Genomic DNA, 7,053 nt, shown 5'->3' with positions numbered 1-7,053 from the left:
GGAAGAAACGTTCTCTCTGGAAAGCAGACTCTCACCAGCTTTGGTTAGTCATGGGTAGCAGTTAAGCCAAATTTGTTGTTTTATTCTATCAATCAAATATACAGCTAGTCTCTTTTTCCTGTTTTAGTGTGGAATAAAATACCACACAACTAATGTATACCTGATAAATCTATGTAACTATGGAGATTTATAAAAAAGCACAAAGTTTAATTATATTAATTATGGATAGTAAATTAAATAGAAAACAATAAGCAAAGTAGTATAATAAAATAATAAGTAAAATAAATTACATTTTAATTAAATTATGTATATAAATATATATGTATATGTAATAATTATAGTAATTATTTAAAACAGTGTTTCTTTAAGTGTGGGTCCCAGACCAGCAGCATTGGCATCACCTAGGAACTTGTCAGAACTACAGTATCTATTGATTCAGAAATTCTAGGGGTGGGATCCAGCAAGCCCTGTTTTAATAAGCCCTCATGGTGGTTCTTTATTTATTTTTAAACTGTGTTTTAAAAACATTATTTATTTGGCTGTGCCAGGTCATAGTTGCAGCATGCAAGATCTTTAGCTGTGGCATGTAAACTCTTAGTTGTGGCCTGTGGGATCTAGTTCCCTGATCAAGAATTAAACCTGGGCTCCCTGTATTAGGAGCATGGAGTCTTAACCACTGGACCACTGGGTGGTTCTAATACAGGACTCACATTAAAATTTGGATAGTGGAGAACTATCCTACTACACCATGCAATGCAGGAGACCTGGAATCCATCCCTGGGTTGGGAAGATCCCCTGGAGAAGGGAAAGGCTTCCCACTCCAGTATTCAGGCCTGGAGAATTCTATGGACTGTATAGTCCATGGGGTTGCAAAGAGTCAGACAGGACTGAGCGACTTTCACTTGCACTTTTACCCTATTATTCACTGATAGAGTGCCCTCCAGTGTTTTTGCCAAAACTGCATTGACAAATTACTGGCCTTGGCCTAGAAATCCCGATGTAAAGATGAAAATAAAAGAATTTTTTTTTGTCTTCTAAAATTGTCCTCCCTCAATATTTCTTTAAGGGTTTTTTCTTACACATACTTATACAAATTTTAGAAAATATGATCTATATAATTTGAAACTTTGGTCTTTTTTGGACTTACATTATGGAATAAAAGTACTTTGTAAAAGTCATTAAATAGTATGTTGTAAACATACTATTTAAAGACTGCTTAAAAGCTTAAAAGTTCATAATTTCATTCTCTTTATTTTCCACATTTGTACTATGGAAGGTTATCTTTTTAGAAGTTGAGATGAGGGAGCAGTTCCTTGCTTACAATATTATTTTGTATCTACTTACCAATATCTTCTCGTATTGTCAAAAAGGCATAGACAATTTGGTGAAACTGTAAAGTAGGCAGTTGCTGGTGCTTAAAAATGTTAATTTGTTACAATTTTGTGTTTTCCATTTCATGTCTTCTCCTTTTGAGACCTCCTTTTAGGCTTGTATACTTCCTGTCTCCTCAGTTTACTGACCCTTTTGCTGCTCAGTGCCTTTTGGATTCGTTTCTTCCATTAAATATTTTCACAGTCTACCTCAGGTTCTATCTTAAAACCCTTAAAGGCAGGAATTTAGAGACTATGATAAGTAATTGAAAAGGTACTTAACCTACTTGCCTTGGATCTCAGCATAAAGGTGCTTGCTTACTTAAGCATAGGGGTTGATGGAGGACCTGTGGAACCAGACAAACCACCTCTCCATTTACTAGTTTTCTGTCTTTGGAAAATAAATACCTTTGAGTTTAGACTAGCTCATCTAACAAACTAATAATCTAACAGTATCTAATTGATAAATGTGAGCATTACATTATACTTAAATTAGAATTTATACATATGAGCATTACATTATAAATAAAGTGCTAGGATAATGTCTGACAAATTCTCAATAACTATTAGATATTACTTGGAGAAGGCAGTGGCACCCCACTCCAGTACTCTTGCCTGGAGAATCCCATGGACGGAGGAGCCTGGTAGGCTGCAGTCCATGGGGTTGCTGAGGTCGGACACGACTGAGCGACTTCACTTTCACTTTTCACTTTCATGCATTGGAGAAGGAAATGGCAACCCACTCCAGTGTTCTTGCCTGGAGAATCCCAGGGACAGGGGGGCCTGGTGGGCTGCTGTCTACGGGGTCTCACAGAGTCGGACACGACTGAAGTGACTTAGCTTAGCTTATTAGATATTACTATTAGAAGCACTATTAGAGTTTGTTTAACTCTAGAGCCATCTTTGTACAATCGCTGAAATTCTTGGTTTTAGCTCTTCATTTTTGTGACTAATAATGTTTAAGTTATTTACATTTTACGTTAATGGAAAACTGGCTCTACTTTTTCCTACAATGATATTTAACCTTTAAAATTTAAATTTTTATGGAAAAGGTGTTTTAAGAAGGCATTATCTCAGATTCCTATTTTCTTCTTTTTAAAAACTCAAACTTATAAAAAAACTCTCTCAGAGGAAGTTACCTTTGGTAAAGTAAGTTTATTTTTATTGTCATTATAATATTATAGCTTTCCTAGAAATTTGCAGGGAAAAGCATATATTAGTGTACTATTAATTATAAAAGACACTTACTCCTTGGAAGGAAAGTTATGACCAACCTAGATAGCATATTCAAAAGCAGAGACATTACTTGGCCAACAAAGGTCCGTCTAGTCAAGGCTATGGTTTTTCCTGTGGTCGTGTATGGATGTGAGAGTTGGACTGTGAAGAAAGCTGAGCACCGAAGAATTGATGCTTTTGACCTGTGGTGTTGGAGAAGACTCTTGAGAGTCCCTTGGACTGCAAGGAGATCCAACCAGTCCATTCTGAATGGGAACAGCCCTGGGATTTCTTTGGAGGGAACGATGCTGAAGCTGAAACTCCAGTATTTTGGCCACCTCATGCGAAGAGTTGACTCATTGGAAAAGACTCTGATGCTGGGAGGGATTGGGGGCAGGGGGAGAAGGGGATGACAGAGGATGAGATGGCTGGATGGCATCACCAACTCGATGAACGTGGGTGATGGACGTTGGTAATGGACAGGGAGGCCTGGCGTGCTGTGATTCATGGGGTCGCAAAGAGTCAGACATGACTGAGCGACTGAACTGAATTATAAGCTTATTTAATATTTTTTTTGTAATCTGTGAATGTGCTTAGTTCTTAGGTATTATAACTTAAAATACTAACTGAAAAATAAAGGAAGTATGATTAAGCTTTATTCTTATATTGTATAATTTTGGGGATTTTGGACATATGTTTATTGACTCCAAGAAAGCTGTTTAGCATGAGTTACTCACTTAAGTGATTATATTTATATTTATCTGTTCTCTCCATGTGCTGAGTGAGCAGTGTGCAATACTTTGGCCTATTACATTTATTCATTTACTTATCGACCTTTTATTGAGTGAATATTATGTGTTAGAGATCATGCTTGGTCCTAGGTGGATAAGCATGGGTAAGATATGATAGAGTTCATTTCTTTTGTGCAGAAATATGTGAATGCATAATTTTGATGCAATATGCTAAGTTCTATAATAGAGGTATATAGAAAGAAGTATGTGGTTGGTACATTTAACTTGGCATTTAACTTAGTTGGGGAACAAGGATTGATGGTTGTATATGAGGCCAATCAATTAGGTAAGACTTATCAAAGGAAATGTTTGTCTGAACTAAGCCAAGTTCATAGTAGCCCAGGCTGGTATATCTGAGGGAACAGAGAGCAGAGTATAAAAGGAGCACTATTATCATTTGTAGATGACATAGGAATCAACCAAGAAATGTAAAACTAAGGAAAGTTCTGTGAGATTGCTAGATATGAAATCGGTCAGTCAGTTAAGTAGCTCAGTCCAGTCCAACTCTTTGCGACCTATGGACTGCAGCAGACCAGATTTGCCTGTCCATCACCAACTCCCAGAGCTTTCTCAGACTCCTGTCCATTGAGTCGGTGATGCCATCCAACTGTCTCATCCTCTGTTGTCCCCTTCTCCTCCTGCTTTGATCTTTCCCAGCATCAGGGTCTTTTCTAATGAGTCAGTCCTTGGCATCAGGAGGCCAAAATATTGGAGCTTCAGCTTCAGCATCAACCCTTCCAGTGAATATTCAGGATTAATTTCCTTTAGAATTGAGTGGTTTGATTTCCTTGCAGTCCAAGGGACTCTCAAGAGTCTTCTCCAGCACCGCAGTTCAAAAGCATCAATTCTTTGGTGCTCAGTCTTCTTTACAGTCCAACTCTCATATCCATATATGACTACTGGAAAACAGATATTAATACATATTAAAAAGCCTTAATATTACGTATTTCCACAGCTTTAAAAAATATTTACCTATTTATTTGTGTGTGTCAGATCTTAGTTGCGCCACAGGGGATGTTTCTTGTGGCCTTTGGGCTCTCTAGTTGTGCCATGCTGGCTTATTTGCTTTGCAGCTTGTGGGATCTTAGTTCTTTGACCAGGTATTGGACCTGCGTACTCTCCTTTGGAAGGCAGACTCTTAATCCCCCGACTACCAGGGAAATCCCAATTTTGTGCCTTTTGATAGTGATTTCACTATCTAAAATGACTCTCACATATATATAGTGTTCAAGCGCTCTCTAGTGTTCTTAAGTGCAAGGAGCCTGTGATGTGTTTTATGGAGAAGATATTTGTATTACATAAGCTTTTTCAGATATGAGTTATAGGGCTACTGGTCAAGAATTCAAATGGATTTCATTCTGCAAATGAAGGAGGAGAATGTCCTCAAATTCCTTGCCGTAGGAGCCGACTTAGGTGGCACCAACCTTGACTTCTACATGGAACAGTACATCTACAAAAATGATGGCATCTAAATCATAAATCTGAAGAGAGCCTGGGAGAAGATTCTTTTGGCAGTTTGTTCACTGTTGCCATTGAAAACCCAGCTGATGTTGGTGTCATATCTTCTAGGAACGCTGGCCAGTGAGCTTTGTTGAAGTTTGCTGCTGCCACTGCTATTGTTGGCTGCTTCACTCCTGGAGCCTTCACTAACCAGATACATGCAGTGTTCTGGGAGACATGATTTCTGGTGTTTACTGATCCCAGGGCTGACCACCAGCCTCTCACAGAAGCCTGTGTTAACCTGCCTAACATTGCTCTGTGTAACACAGATTCTCCACTGTGATATGTGGATATTGCCATCCCCTGCAACAACAAGGGAGCTCACTTAGTGGGTCGAATGCAGTGGATGCTCACCTGGGAAGTTCTGCCCATGCGTGGAACACCCACGGGAAGTCATGCCTCATCTCTGCTTCTACAGATATCCTGAAGAGATTGAAAAGGAGGAGCAGGCAGCAGCTGAGAAGGTGTGACTGAGGAGGAATTTCAGGGTACATGGACTACTTCCGCTCCAGAGTTCACTTCTCCTCAACCTGAGGTATTGGACTGGTCGCAAGGTGTGCAGGTGCCTCCTGTGCCTGTTCAGCAGTTCCCCACTGAAGAGTGGAGTGCTCAGCCTGCCGCTGCACGCTGGTCTGCTGCTCACACTGCTCAGGCCACGGAATGGGTAGAAACAGCCACTGAGCGCTCTTAAACTGTTCTTCCCCAAACTCTTAAAATGGAAATTGGGTTGACAGAAGATAAACAGTTGTAAAAAAAAGAGAATGTATTAAGTAAGATGCTTTTAACAGGAGCACACATAAAACAAGAAGTAAATATTGATCGTAGTGGAAATATTGTGACCACAGACTCACAGTAACTGTATTTCTCCTAGGAGCAATGGTTCAGTAGTCACTAGTTCAGTGTCTATGGTGACTTTATAGCATAATTAATGCCAGTCAACTGTATATGTATGTCCAGCATCTAGTCAAAAAAATAAAAAAACATACGAGGAGATTTAGTAAAAATAATTCACTATTAGGAAATGGCTAAATTGGTGTTGGAGGGCTGAAAATCAGGAAACCAGAGGGAATACAGGCACAGCTATCACCCTTGGGAGAACAAAGGCAAGAAGAGGCATTCTTAAAACCTTCAGGCTGGTCCAGTGGAGCCAGGCTCAGCTGTCTGAGGAAAGAGTACTGTTGGGATGAAGGATACAGACAGGACATTTCTGGGACAAAGGAGCTGAACCTGGAACAGCTGTTGCTGATTCAAGGAATGAAGAACCATTGCTGGGCTGAGCTGTATGAACAGCAAGGAAATAGGAAAAAGCAAATTCCACCTACTCTCTTGCCTTTGAGTGTCCTTGGAAGAAGCTAACAGAAAACCAGCTGGTGAAGGAGGGCGTGCTGAGTTCCAGCTCCAGTATCACAAAGCAATAGTAGATTTGGAGCTGAGAGTACTAAAATTTTGGGTTTGTTGGTTACAGTAAGTAACGCTATCTACAGTAACACTATATACAGTAACACTTACTACAGTAAGTATTACTACAAGAGTTTTTGTTGCAGTGTTTTTCTTTTTAATTAATTAATTTATTTTTGGACCGATCAACCAGTATGTGGGATCTTAGTTCCATGACCAGCAATCAAACCTGTGCCCCCTGTATTGAAAGCATGGAGTCTCAGCCGCTGGACTGACAAGGAAGTCTCCTGTTGCAGTGTTTTTTATTGTAGGGGAATTGAAGACAAGCAGAGTGTCTATCACTATGAAAGTGTTGTTCAGTCGCTCAGTCTGTCTGACTCTTTGGAACCCCATGGACTGCAGCAGGTCAGGCTTTCCTGTTCTTTACCATAGGGTATGGGGAAATGGACAGTCTTAAAAATTGGTTGGAGGGTGTTTTGAAGGAAGCTTGCTGGAGAAAGAAGAGCATGGTTTGTTCTTGTTCTAGAGACTGGCAAGTATTCTGGGTATCTATATGCTTTTACCACTGAAAGATAACCAATCAGAAAAGAAAAATTTCTTCTCCTCAGTATATTTATATGCTTTTATTTTGGAATTGGTATTTGGAAAGACAGGAAAATTGGGAGAAAGAAAAGTCTCTTGTCCTTAGAGTATATTAGACAGGCAGATATTACTATTTAAAAGCAATATAATAAATTAATATTTTTATTAGGTGGGTACATAGTTAAATGACTCACATA

At 39.4% G+C, this 7,053-nt stretch overlaps 1 pseudogene; it reads left to right on the top strand.

Moving 5' to 3' along the window:
• Positions 1-4,722: 4,722 nt before the first annotated feature.
• Positions 4,723-5,567, top strand: LOC104997541 (annotated as a pseudogene).
• Positions 5,568-7,053: the final 1,486 nt, after the last annotated feature.

The sequence above is a fragment of the Bison bison genome, unplaced genomic scaffold (assembly GCF_000754665.1).
Source record: "Bison bison bison isolate TAMUID 2011002044 unplaced genomic scaffold, Bison_UMD1.0 scf7180017864309, whole genome shotgun sequence".
Taxonomy (NCBI): Eukaryota; Metazoa; Chordata; class Mammalia; order Artiodactyla; family Bovidae; genus Bison; species Bison bison.
Note: the sequence above shows the minus strand (reverse complement) of the source record. Positions and strands in the feature narration are given on the sequence as shown.